The sequence below is a fragment of the Lepidochelys kempii genome, chromosome 3 (assembly GCF_965140265.1).
Source record: "Lepidochelys kempii isolate rLepKem1 chromosome 3, rLepKem1.hap2, whole genome shotgun sequence".
In the NCBI taxonomy this organism is placed as follows: domain Eukaryota; kingdom Metazoa; phylum Chordata; order Testudines; family Cheloniidae; genus Lepidochelys; species Lepidochelys kempii.
In genome coordinates this window covers 163,357,762-163,371,494 of record NC_133258.1, presented here as the reverse complement: position 1 = coordinate 163,371,494, position 13,733 = coordinate 163,357,762, and the positions used below count along the sequence as shown (strand labels likewise).

General features: G+C 44.0%; 1 protein-coding gene and 1 long non-coding RNA gene across 9 annotated transcripts in view; one reads left to right on the top strand and one right to left on the bottom strand.

The window, feature by feature from the left end:
• The window catches only part of ESRRG (estrogen related receptor gamma), a 486,133-nt gene that overhangs the window by 447,227 nt on the left and 25,173 nt on the right, over positions 1-13,733 (bottom strand). For 2 of the 7 annotated variants that reach the window (XM_073338904.1, XM_073338903.1), the window contains exon 1: positions 10,178-10,318. The exons of 4 other annotated variants lie outside the window; for them this stretch is intronic. The gene's annotated coding sequence lies outside the window, so the exon portion shown is untranslated. Of the gene's footprint in view, positions 1-10,177; positions 10,319-10,834; positions 10,854-13,733 lie in introns of those variants that run through there. One more of the 7 variants, XM_073338908.1, reaches the window with a different exon arrangement.
• LOC140909492 (uncharacterized) overlaps positions 10,228-13,733 on the top strand; it is a 43,776-nt gene continuing 40,270 nt past the window's right edge. For both annotated transcript variants that reach the window (XR_012158238.1, XR_012158239.1), the window contains exon 1: positions 10,228-10,643. This is a non-coding gene — a long non-coding RNA (uncharacterized lncRNA). The remainder of the gene's footprint in view (positions 10,644-13,733) is intronic.

Sequence of the window (13,733 nt, the reverse complement as noted above, 5' to 3'; positions counted from 1 at the left end):
TATGGACTTCTGTGGTAAGGAGCTGCAACTCAAACTGAGCAACACACTTTCTGGGTAATTATTTTTGTTATTATTAATCATGACTTTTTTACTGTAACATTTAGCCCTGGATAATGTTCCAAATAGTAACTGGAACATGCATACATTGTAGTTAGAACATGACCGAACAGCATGTCAGGTGCTTTTTTTAAAAAGGGGTCAGTTTTCTCTTTTCTGGGCCACAAACATGAAAATCAAAGTGAAATGTAATACGGTTCAATTTTTAAACATAATCATAGAGTCCAGTTAAGAAGAGTTATTGTGTATTTTATTCTGGACATTTGCAAGATAGTTTATGATCACTTAGATCAGCGGTTCTCAAACTGTGGGTCAGGACCCAGGGTGGGTCACGACCCCATTTTAATGGGGTCGCCAGAACTAGCATTAGACTTGCTGGGACTCAGCGCTGAAGCCTGAGCTGCACCCCCACCTGGGGCAATAGGGCTCTGCCTGCAGCCCACTCTCCCCTCACCTGGGCGGCAGGGCTTGACCTGCAGCTCCCTTCCCCCACCCAAGGCGGCAGGGCTCCGACCCTCCCCCTAGCGCAGGGTCATATAGTAACTTTATTGTCAGAAGGGGGATCACGGTGCAATGAAGTTTGAGAACCCATGACTCAGATTATTCAACACCCCTTCCCCTGTTAGGCACTATGACTGTAGTAGTTAGTAGTATATTGTGTTATTTCTCTAATATTCTGAACTTTGTTCCAAAGGGCAGAAACCAAGCCATGTTCAAGAACTCAAACAGCACAATAATTGAGATTCTATGTAGATCTGATATACCTACATGAGTGTGCACATTGTACATACCTGCATGTAAAATTGGGGTTCACGGTTATGTGGGTGTTAGGGTGACCAGGTGTCTAGTTTTTGACCGGTCAAAAAGGGACCCTGGCGGTTCCAGTCAGCACTGCCAACTGGGCCATTAACGTTCCATTCAGGGGTGCTGCCCAGCTAAGGCAGGCTAGTCCCTACCTGTTCTGACACCGCGTTGTGCCCCGGAAGCAGCCAGCAGGTCTGGCTCCGAGGCTGGGGGGAAAACGGGGCTCCATGCGCTGCCCCCACCCCAAGTGCCAGCTCCGCACTCCCATTGGCTGGGAATTGGCCAATGGGAGCTGGAGAGGCGGTGCCTGAGGGCAAGAGCAGCATGCAGAGCCACTTGTGTACCTCCACCTAGAAGCCCAACCTGCTGCTGGCTGCTTCTGGGGTGCAGCACGGTCCGCAGTGCCAGGACAGGCAGGAAGCCTGCCTTAGCCTCCCCCCGCCTGCTGCGCCGCTGACTGGGAGCCGCCAGAGGTAAGCCCACACCCCAACCCCACGTTCCAATCCCCTGCCCCAGCCCTGCCCCCCAACCCAGAGCCCTCTCCTGCACTCCAAACCCCTCATCCTTGGCCCCATCTGAGAGCCTGCAACCCCACCCCAGAGCCCTCACCCCCCCGCCCCAGCCCAGAACCCCCTCCCACACCCTCAACCTCTCAACCCTGGCCCCATCCCAGAACCAGAACACCCAGCCAAGAGCCCTCACCCCCTCCCATACCCCCTGCCTCAACCCGCAGCACTCTTCTGCACTCCGAATCCCCCGGCCCCACCCCCCAGCCTGGAGAACCTTTGTGCACCCCAAACCCATCAACCCTGGCCCCAGGACAGAGCTCACACCCCCAGCTGGAACCCTCACCCTCTCCCCCACACCAACTCCCTGCCCCAGCCCCCTCCTGCACCCTGAATCCCTCATTTCTGGCCCTACACCAAAGCCCGCACCCCCAGTTAGAGCCCTCACCCCCTCCCGCACTCCAACTCCCTGCCCCAGCCCAGTGAAAGTGACTAAGGGTGTGGGAGAGCAAGCCACCAAGGGAGAGGGAATGTAGGGAGCATGGGACGGGGCCTTGGGGAACGGATGAGAAAGGGGGCGGGGCCTTGGGGAAGGGGTGGGGCTAGGATGTTTGTGAGATTAGAAAGTTAGCAGCCCTAGTGGGTGTATTACTGGCCTGATTTTCAAAGGTTCTCAGCACCTTTGAAAAATCAGACTGCTTGTTCCTTGAATTTTTTTAATCAATCTGATCGGTTAAGAAAGTTGTCACCTGTCCCAAATTACAATGGTAACAGACAGTCTGTATCAAGACCATCATTAACATCCAATATATATATATCCTCCTCCACATTCAAATAATTGCTGCGTTCCCAGAATTTTCTGCAGGAGGAGAGGAGCTTGTCAGCTCCCGGAGTGTCTCCACTGGGAAAATGAGTTAACATCTCCTGTTGGGGAGAGAAATCTCTTTGGCACTGAAGAGAAAGAGTCAGTGTGGTGCTACTAACTGAGAACTCAGGAGACCTGGTTCTGCTGTGTGACCTTGAACAAAGCACTTTACTTCTCTGATCCTGCATCATTAAAGTCAAAAGGAGCTTTGCCATTGACTTCAGTGGGAGCAGAGTCTCTGTGCCTCAGTTTCTCCATCTGTGAAATGGAGATGCTTGGGAGGAAGACAATGGACTGCAACTCAGAGTTCAACTCCTGGTTCTGCCACAGTCTTCCCCTGTGACTTGGGCAAATCACTATTGCTTCAGTACCCAATATTCTTCTTATGTTATATCCTCTTCTCCCACCCTTTCTCTATCCTATCTATTTTGATTGATCTTTTCAGGGCAGGATTTGTCTCTAATTTATGCATATGTACAGTGCCCCGTGCAATGGGACCCTCTTGTCAGTTGGGATCCACAGGCACTAATTCATTCAATCAATGAATCAATAATAAAGTCTTTATGACGATAAGGATTTCAGTGAGTCAAGATTACTGCCCAAAAGCCTTTATGTGCAGAAGTCCTTATCCACAAAGACTGACCTTCCTGAGTCCTGCATAAAGCCCAGTGCTCTGGATTTATGCAGTTGTCCTGTTCTAAAATTAGTGGGCATGACAAAATCCACCCCACAAACCTGGGGAATGTCACAGAGTTGCAGGACATCCAGCCAGGATTAGCATCCACTCTTTATGTCTGCCATATGGGGTTTCCCAGCCACTGCATCTGTGTAAATGCAGATCCAGAGACTCCCCTTCCCTCAACTTTCCCCCCTCTGACAGCACATACTGAGCCCACATGGAACCCAACAACCCAGCACACAGGAATTTCAAAAGCCCGTCTTCCCCCCGACCTCTCAAATGTACCCCATTGGTAGTACAGTCTGCATCACAGCTGTGTCTCCCTCCCTGTCCCTGCACTTCATTTTCAAGAAGTGCCCCCTGTGAGTCAGGCTGGTGGGGTGGGATAGAGGAAGGAGGAGACCCTTTCTCCAGCAGCTCTGGGATCTCCTCCCCTCTCATCCCTCCTCCCCTCCTGCAAGGAGCAGAGAGAGATGAGAAGCTTTCAGGGAAGGACAGTAAGAGCCAACATATATGTGGAGGGTAAGACCTGGGTAAGGAGCAAACAGACTGGCTCCCTACATTATTAATAGAAATGGAGGGGGGCTGGGAATGGAGCAGGCCCTGAGCGGCTGAATTCTTCACAGGCTGGGAGGTTCAACTCCCTCCAGTGAAGAGCGTACAGGCCCAGCTGCTCCTTGCAACTTCTCCTCTCCCCACATGGAAACCAATACCTGCTCCTGGGCCGCAGGGTCCCTCTGTCTACCCTTTAGTGGGAAGGGGGAGAGAGTGGCACGTGGCAGGGGCCTTCTTGGGGGAAGCAGTAACGGAGTACTGCAGTGAAGGAGGGCTATACACCTTAATAGTATATAGAAGTGGAGTATGAGGAGAAGGGGATGGGAATGGGGACAAGTTAATTAGATTAGTACAGGATGGGACTGGTCTGACTTAACTGCACAGAACTGGGGGTTATGCACGGGGACACCAGTCTATATTGAGGCCAACACAGGGACCAGCCCCCCAAATCCCTGATCTGTAACAGCTTAAAAAACTTATTAATTTCATTCACACGGTGTGAAGGCATCCTTAAAAACAGGTCTTTATAATCAAAAAAATCACATAGGGCCCCAGTGCTGCCAACACTTAAGCAGTGGTACTGATTCTCACGATTCCATGATTGGTCTTGCGATATCTGTTGATTTTCTTAAAGCTCCAGTGCCTGGAGTGAAGTGATAATGTGAGAGTCTCACTTTCGTTTAAAAAAAAGAAGTTTCTAGCCCTTGCAGTTACAGGAAAAAGGTTGAAAATGGAATTCAGATGCACCCTGAAGGCTCAGAAATGAGAAAGCCAATAAACCACCCCACCAAGATTTATGATTTTTTTTCAAAAAAAAAAAAAATCACGTGATTTTTTTAAGCTAATCTCATGATTTCAGGAGCCATACTTGTGATTTTTGAATTGCTGGAGTGGGTAATAGTGCTTAACCACACAACTTTATCCACAAGAGCCATAATCCCTTTGGATTCAATGGGAGTACTCAAAGTAGTAAGAACTACACTCAATAGTAAGTGTTTGCATGACCAGGCCCCAAGAAATCAATCATACAGTTTTTACTCAGGCAATATGTATTTTGCCCAAAAAGAACTGCAGAATCAGCTTCATATAGGTCTTTCTGTCTCCAGTCTAGGTATTTATTTTGTCCCATCACCATGCAATCAGAGCACCATGCAATCTTTGCCTTCCTCTTCTTCCTTCTGCTCCACCTTCTCTATATTCTTCCATGCATGAAATACCTTCGTAATTCCTGTTCAAACAAGTCACCACGTTCTGCTCATTCAAATTCCTCCTAAAAACTCACTTCTGCTTTTGTCAGCTACAAACATTTAAGCAAAATTAACAGAGCCATCAAGATATGCACATGCCTAAACTGAGTAAACAAGTCAGCTATAACGTTGTCATAATCCTTGCCCACATCACCTTCCATTGCCCCATCATCCCCATTTTGTTTATTACCGTCATTTTTTGTGTCTTACATAAAATTTAGATTGTACGATTTTTCATTCAGGGCCTTTTTTTTGTTCTGTAACATGCCCAACACACTTCTGAGCCATGTATAAATAATAAAATAATAGCACTAATAACAATATAGATATAAATACTACTTATAACATAGCTATAACTATCACCACAGAGGCATTACTGTAACTGTGACACTTGGGATAAATAATTCTAGGCATCTAAATCTAATTTAAATTCTTTCCCGGCTTTAACCATGGCTTCAAAACCAGATGAACTCAAGCCAAGGTGTATGACCTTATGCTACACTGGTAATCCACACTAACTAGGAAATAAATTTTCAGCGATTAAGTTGAATTGTTCATACAAAATGTCAGCTTCAGCTTTTCACCCATACAAAACAGCTTGGAAAATATATACTGCATGTGTTTATTATAGCTACAGTCACTATGAACATCTATAATTCTCCAACAATTTCTTTGATTTATGTTCAAAAACATACAGGGCATGAAATGATGCCTGCAACCTTACATTTTTCTCATTGTGAACATTGGGAACATTGTGGGGAGCAGATATATTCCAAAACATCATGTTAGATTCCCTGTTATGTCTGCTTTTTAAAATAAATGTATGATAATCAATTACTCATGCTTCAAAGCAACTGCCACTAGATTCCCCATCAGAAAAGCTGTTTGGAAAAAGTTCCATTTTCTTTTCCCTTACTATCTGGGTTTTAATAAGGGACTGTGCCCACATATTAAAAAAGGAAAAATGCTTTTGTAAAATAAGTGCCAATCTTAACTCACATCAACAAGCTAGTCTTACCACAAGTTTACAGAAAAGGGCCATCTTCGTTGATTGACACACTAATAAAAGTGTACATGCTATGAAACTCTTGGGCCTGATTCTCCTCTCACTCATACCTTTGCCAACCAGAAGTAACTCTCCACTGATGTCCAAGGAGTGACACTGGCATTAAGTGAGAAGAGAGTTAGGCCTCACATATTTAACTAAGACATCTAAAATGTTTGCGTTCGAAACTTGCCTAGTTTTGGTTTCCATTAGAAACTCTAAACTCTGAGCATTTTTGTGGAAACATTTGTTAAGGGGCTGATCTTTTTTCCCATTGAAATCAAGGAGAGTAGTCACCATTAACTTCAGTGGGAGTAGGACTAATTCCTAATGACCATGAACGACCATTAAGTTTTAGGTGAATATGGGCCTAGATGGGAGTGAATCTGGACCTGGGTTCTAGTAATGCTGGTTTCTGCTTCAAGCAAACATGGCCCAATTTATCATAGCGACCAGCCAACTTTCCTGTTTTCAGCATGCCAGCTGGAATAAACTCAGCAGCTGTAATAGGGTTTGGCTGTGAGATGTTGGATTTGTTTGAACCCCACACCCAAAGGATGCAAACCCACATGGATCGCAACCAAGGAAAATATTTGCATGATCTGCTGGTTGGTGGAGCACCATTTTTCACACAGTTCTAGTCACAAAGTCTTTGAGGAGGGACGGAGTTAACTGCATATGTGTGCCCATTACCCATGCAGCCGCATCTAGAGAGCATCAACAGTTGCTCACCTATTTTCACAGTGGGAAATAATCAGGTATTAGTTGTCAAGGAATAATCAAGAGGAATCTAGGTCAAAATCAGAGGAAGAATGCCCTGTCCATTTGATGAAATTTGCAAACACGATGCCAGTGTAAAAACAAAGAACTTATTTTAATGGTTATAATATCTCCTCAGACTCCCACATAAGAGTGGAAACATGAAACTGCTTTGTTAGAGTAAAATGCACTATTCCCTTAGTTTGATTTTGAAAGGTATTTAAAATCAATATAAAACTGCAATATCCGAAAAATTTATAATCATTATTTCAAACAGGCAGACTTGAAAGAGTCTCTTGTTCGTGGGGAAATCTTCAGTTAGTTTTTCTAGTACCAGTGGTTCAATCGAAAGATTCACCAACTGCCCCCTGGAGAAAACTGAAGATCTGCATTTAAATGGAGATATAGTATTTCCAAATGCGCAGTACCTGGAAGGCAGATACTGTCAAGGTTTCTTAGTGAGTGGATCTCAAATTGTATTAGGTACATTTCAGCACAGTAACTATCCCCATTTCATAGGAGTAGGCCTATTTCCATATCATTTTTTCTATGTGCATACTTTGTAATATTTGTCCTAAGTTAAAATTCAACCCTGATCCAAAACGAAGCCCTCACTTACTAACAACAAGCAATTACTACCTTATATATAATTTTCTGATATGCACAATGAAGACCATACTAGATTGCCTGTCTAGAAATGTTAAATAATTGAAAAGTATGATGACTTAATAGAATAGTAAGCTTGGTTTACAATGCAGTCAATTTAGAGCCATAAAAACACTGTAAAAATTTTATCTTGCGGTTGACCATTACATATCCTATTTATTATTCAAAAGTATTTCAACAGCATTTTTCTTCATTAATGTGGCTGCTGGCATTTAACACCAAGTCTCTACATTTGGATAATTTTCCAAATATAATTTTAAAACAAACTATCTAAACTTCAGTAAATCACAGCATAAATGCTGTATTTTCATATTTTACCTTAAACTTACTTGGTGGGCTGTAAAATACATTCAAAACCCAGGAGACTTTGTAATCTAATAAATCAAAGTGTGTGTGTGTGTGTGTGTGTGTGTGTGTGTGTGTGTGTGTCCCCTATATATAACATTTAAAAAGCCAGTATATCTACCTCCGGATGACACATCAGAAAACCAAAATCAAATCTTATAAATACTTTTTTTCCCCTATCCTATACAATTGCAAAGTTTTGCATGAGTATGCTGTTAAGGCATATATAATGTCTATAGTGAAAAAGACACTCACGATCAATTTCAAACACACAGACATTAGTCTAGGCAGCCTCTTGCTGAAATTCTGGTTGCAACTGAAATGTCCCTGTAAACAAGGTTACTGAGAACAGACCAAGATATCCTTCTCAGCAACACCTTCACCAGGAGCCCTTCAGCTGTCTGCTTAGTTTGTTATACCTTATCTTGCAGCACTGACATTCTAATGCTGATTCAAATTCAGGATTCAAAATGAAAGATGAACTATCTTTAAGATCACTTAATATTGAAATACTGTTGCAGTAATAAGTGGTGGTAGGTTTGAGATATGGCTATAGTACTCTAATAGTCACCTTTTAATTTCTGAAAAATAGTGCAGAATAAATGAGGTATTGCACACAGTTACTGTCATTGATTTAGTTGTATTTTGATACTGAACACATCAAATGCCATGTTTACCTCCTGCTGCATCTTGAACATTTTAAACTGTAAAGTCCCCCTAGGGGAGACCTGTCAGATTCCAGTTTATGCATTTAAAAATTCACTTGTTACACTGGTACTTTAAAATACAGGGAACAAGAATGTAACCATACAAATCATTTCTTGGTCCCAAGCCCTTGGATGTTTTCAGTGGAAATGCAATAAGGGGTTGACTGTCCATGCATACAATTTAACTTGGGTTATCTTGCAAGTACTCACATTTTAGCTTGACATTTGAGATGCAGTGTATCAAAGCTTTACACTTCTTCACCTTTAAAATGGGATGGGGGTGGCAAGGAAAACAGAAGATTCCAAAATCTTGGTTTCCCCACTAACTGCCTTCTACAGCTCACGTACTTCCCTTATACAACCAAGGAGCTATGTTCATAGTTCTTCACTGTCTTTTATTTGAAGGGCATTCAAATTTCCCTCCCTCGTACAGACTGTGGTACTGTCTCAATTTGTATGTTTTGTTAAAGTCCTCTTAACTACATCAAAATGACACAGTTGGGGTTAAAAACAACAATAAAAGGGATCAAGGCCCCCCATTCCATCCTCTCTACCCCCACCCTCCACCTTTACTTTACTTTCTTTTTAAATTCTACTCATTTTTATTTGCTGCTTTCATTATTCTGCTCATTTCTGAAATGCATTTCTCTTATGTGATGTTTGGTACCCTGCAAAATCTTTTAACAACAGCACACCAAGCAGTCAGAGAACTGCCCCTGCAGCACTTCACAACATATCCTCAGACCACTTTATCTTTTATAGCATTACTGTTACATTAAAAAAAAAAAAAAAAACCCTGTCAGGCAGATCACATTTAGACAGCAACATGAGATCACTTCTCTAAAACCCCTCCAGACTGGAGCTGGGGTACCGCCAAGATGAAAACTACATCCTACGTTCCACACTTCCCTTTTGTCCGCCCGGATTCTGTTTGCAAATGACTTGCTTTCTTTATGTGTATAGACGTGTCAGGTTGTATGTCCACTGATTCTGGTACATACTACAACACAAACAGAGCAAAGGTGCTTTCCTAGCCAAGCAGCCCCATGTGGCAAATTCACAACATCACTGAAGCAACCAGGCTACAGACAGAAATAAATGAATACATAATAAATAATAACAACAATAATCCCCTCCACCACAGTGACAAACAGAGTTTCCACCAGGCCTGTTTGGCTCTTGTGAATCACTCATGGAAATGTTTAAGGAAGAAGAAGGGGAGGGGGGAGGAAAGGGAAGCGTCTCTCCGTCTCTGGGTCCGTCGCTTTCTCCTTAGAGCCTAACGGAGCTTAATCTAGGGGGAACCACTGCATCGTGTTGGCCGATGGGGGCTGCTCTCGGCAACCCGGGGGCCGAGATAGCAAAGCAGTAGCAGCAGCGAGCTGGGGATCGCGGAACTTCTGAGCTCCCTGCGAGGGGAGCTAAGGGAGGCTGCGAGACACACTCGGAGCAGGAGCAGCCGCGGCCACCACACACAGTGACAACAGCTGTAAAGTCAAGTCCCCTTACCCCTTTTGCAAAAGCAAAAGCCACCCCAGGACCCTGTCCCCTAACTCCGGCTCGGTAAAACCTTGTCACTTTCACAGCACTCTTGATCCTTTGGAAAGAAGGGGGGAAAGGAGGTGGGGGGGGCCGCAGGACAAACCCTGCTGCCTTTGGATCTGTCAGCAGAAAAAATGCCAATCTCTCTCTATAATATATTCTTTAAAAAACGCCAAAGAGCTGAAAATCGATCATCCCTGGGGCCTGGGTTTTGTTGTGTGGTTTTTATTTTTTTTTTTTTTTAAGGGACTGACTCTAAGCAAGTGAAATTGACAAGGTCTGAAGGTGGGAGGGGGGGTAATAGAGCTTCTATCAGCTGCTAGTCTCAAATCAAAAACATGCCCCAGATGCAGTGTCAGTCTGCAGGCGTGCATGATGGTAAGGTTGGGACTCGGTTTACCTGGTCAGGTCAGAACCGCAGGCAGGTTAATCAGGTGAGTCGTCGGGAATTTTAAAGAAGCCGAAGCCGGTTTCTTTGCTAGGAAAGTCTACAACACCATGCAGGGACATTGCAAAATCTTTACACACGCCTCCTTTAACTGGGCTCCCGCGACCTCAGCCGGCGAAGGGGGGAGGCTTAGCCGAGGCAGGCCCAGGCCACCTCCCCATGCCCTGGCCAGGGGATCAGCGGGCTGCCCCGCGGCACCGGGGCCACCTAAGCGGCTGCTCTGCGCCGGGCGAGGCGGGTTCCAAGGGGATCAAGGGAGCGGCGGGTGCTCGGAGGATGCGGAGGCCTCCCTGTTTCCTTGGTAGAGTCGATCCGCACTCAGTCTGACCCAGGACGTCACTCTGCCTGTCTGTTTTCTCAATGATAACTTGGCAGGAGAAGGGGGAAGCTGCCAGGTTTTCCCTGGGCTCATAACCTGGTATGTGCACGTTTCTTTGCATGCATTTTTTTTGTGGGGGGGGGAATTGACACTTTCTAAATAAATACATAATCTGGTGGTGTCGTTAGCGGACGGCTCTGCTGTATTTGCATTGATGGAGTCGCTGTGTGTGTTTTTCGCCGCTGCTGAAGGAATCAAGTATGCGTTCGTCTTTTTGTCTTTCATTTTACCTTCAGGGTGACATTCAGTGCCAAGTGCTCTTTTCTGGTCATCGCCAAGTCCCACCTGGAAAAAAAAAGGGTGGTGGGGAAGGGGGTGCCAACCCTCAGGCAGCCCGGATGCTGGGTAGTAAATCCCTCCTGCAACAAACGGGACACTTCTCCCACTCACACATAGGAAAACAAGCCATTTTCTAAGCCATCGGGGGCCAAAGAGAAAGAGCAACAGAAAAGCTAGATGGATCTAGAGAGTCCAATAATGTTCTTGCTTTGCACTGGCAGAATTGCGTTTACCAGGCACACGTGTATAGGCCTTGCACAAGGGTTATTTCTGTATCTCAGAAATTTGCTTTAGAGCTCCTTGGGAGGAAGGGGAGGGAGAAGCCCCCAGCTGAGTGTATCCATATGGTACAGTATTAAATGTAGGGATTGCCTAGTGTTAGTGAACACAGCAGGGCAGACAGAAAGACATTTTAAAATTCACCAGCATAATGGTGTCTCTTTTTTTAAAAAAAAGCCTTGAACACCATTTTCCTCAAATATTATTATTTAAGATTATCTTTCACTACATCAGCTGCAAAGCTTCCAAAGTATTTATTTCTGAAAATGTAATAAAATGTTTTATATAGAGAGAGAGGCTTAATCCTGCAACTACCATTAAAGTCAATTTGCTCGCACTGCACATAGGTACTTTTTAAAAAAAATCTACTTAGTCAGTTTAGTGTTTGCCTTAATGCACATATGTGCAGTCTGACTGGATTAAAGTTGCAACAAGAAGCTTAGCTTTTCATTCTCTGACTTTTGTAAGTCTTAGGGCTTGTTTACATTACCCGCTGGATTGACAGGCAGCGAGCGATCCAACAGGGGTCGATTTATCGCGTCGACCGCCGAGCGCTCTCTTGTCGACTCCGGTACTTCACCAGGGTGAGAGGCACAGGCGGAGTCGATGGGAGAGTGTCAGCCATCGACTTACTGCAGTGGGGACACCACGGTAAGTAGATCTAAGTACGTTGACTTCAGCTACGTTATTAACATAGCTGAAGTTGCGTAACTTAGACTGATCTGCCCCAGTGTAGACCAGGCCTTAGGCCGCATCCGGCTGTGTCTATACTACAGTGATTATATCAGCATAGCTATGTCAGCGTAGCTATGCCGGCATGACCCTGTAATGTAGATGCAGCCGAAGGGGGTTTTCCATCGGTGTAGGAACACCGCCCCTCAAATGAAGTTAGCTATATCAGCAGAAGCATTCTTCTGTTGAGATAACTGTGTCCACACTGGGGCTAGGTGGGCATAGTTATGTCAGGGTTTTTGACACCCTTGACCAATGAAGGCCAAAATTGTGTGAACCTAACTTATGTCAGCATCTAGCCACTGCAGTTATTAAATCAGTCATGTGTGTGCACACTTGGCTTCTTGTGTCAGCGCTGTGCATCCTCATCTGGAGTGCTTGCATCGATTGTATTGTTAGTGTTGGACATTGTGGGACGGCTTCTGGTGGCCAGTAACAGTTGACATAAGCAACGCAGTGTCTACATTGACACTGAGTTGACCTAATTACCTCGACCATGACTCTGCGCTGATCAGGGAGATTATATTACTAAATTGACGTAAAGAGGCACTTATGTCAGCTGGAGCCAAATTTTAGTGATGACACTTCTGCAGCTAGGTTGATGCAAGGCAGCTTTCATTGACCTAACTCTGTAGTGCAGACCAGGCCCTAGTTATGTCAACCTAACTTTTAAGGGTAGACCAACTTGACACATGAGTAGTTACACTAAACTCAAGCAACTTCTCACATCTGTGAAGTTACTCACATGCTTAAGTGTTTGCAGAAGTGGCACTAACTTTGCAACCTCAGCAGTACCTTAGGTTTTTGCACTATAGAACTAAAGACTAATTATTTTGCACACACATACACCTTAAATACCCAAAACTGTGTTAATGCATATTAAATCTGCACACTTAAATCGCAGAATTCAGAGAATGCAAAAATTAAGGATCCTATGGCAGAGCTAATTCTGCTCATTTGCACCTTCTTGTGTGCTTTATTACCTATTTTTAATAGCAAATTATAATATGCTACGCTACACATTTAACCAGAAAAACAGGAATCGCAAATACTGCATGTGTGCAATGTGGATGATGTAAAGTTATTGCTGGAACTTTACATTTTGCATTCCTGTGATTTCAGCTATGCAACCTTAATATTAGATTAACGAACTTTTTTTTCCATTTAATTTCCCAGGTTTTTTACATGTAAAGAAAAAAGGAAAAATTGTCTGTGCTTAATGTTATTAGCACGTAAATGGTCCTAATTAGGTGTTGGCATTCACACTTTATTGAGAAGATGGGGTCAAACAGAGGTAAATTCCCACTTTTCCTGCTGCTGTTGTTTGACTGGACAATTTTCTGCAAGGCTGGGTTAATAGGGCAACACCACATTGATTTACATTGTGATGTCTGTATCTTTCAATTTGAAAGAAAGAGAGCTGGTTTTTTTAAATGAAAACCTAGAACTTTCAGAATATGGTAGGATACAGCCAGACTCTAAAATTGCAGGATCTGTTGTTGTTTTTTGTTTGGTGGTTTGTTATTTTTTAAAAACGTTTTGTTGCTGTATTGAAATAAGACTTCTACACTCTCCTGCATGTAATATTTCTTGGAGCAACAGAATGCATTGCTTAAAGGATTTGAATATATTGTTTTCTTGGCTATAGTGTGCCATCAGTTTTTAAGCAGGACTGCCTGTTGATTGCAGTGGAGAGTTCTCCTTAACAATTAAGGGCATGATATGGCTGCCTGAGAGGTAAATTGCAGTTGCTCAACACTTCTCACTGTCTGGCCCTGTGAGATCAAAGGACCGATTGTGATTGTGGGAGTGATTATTTACAAACTAATTTTTAAAGTA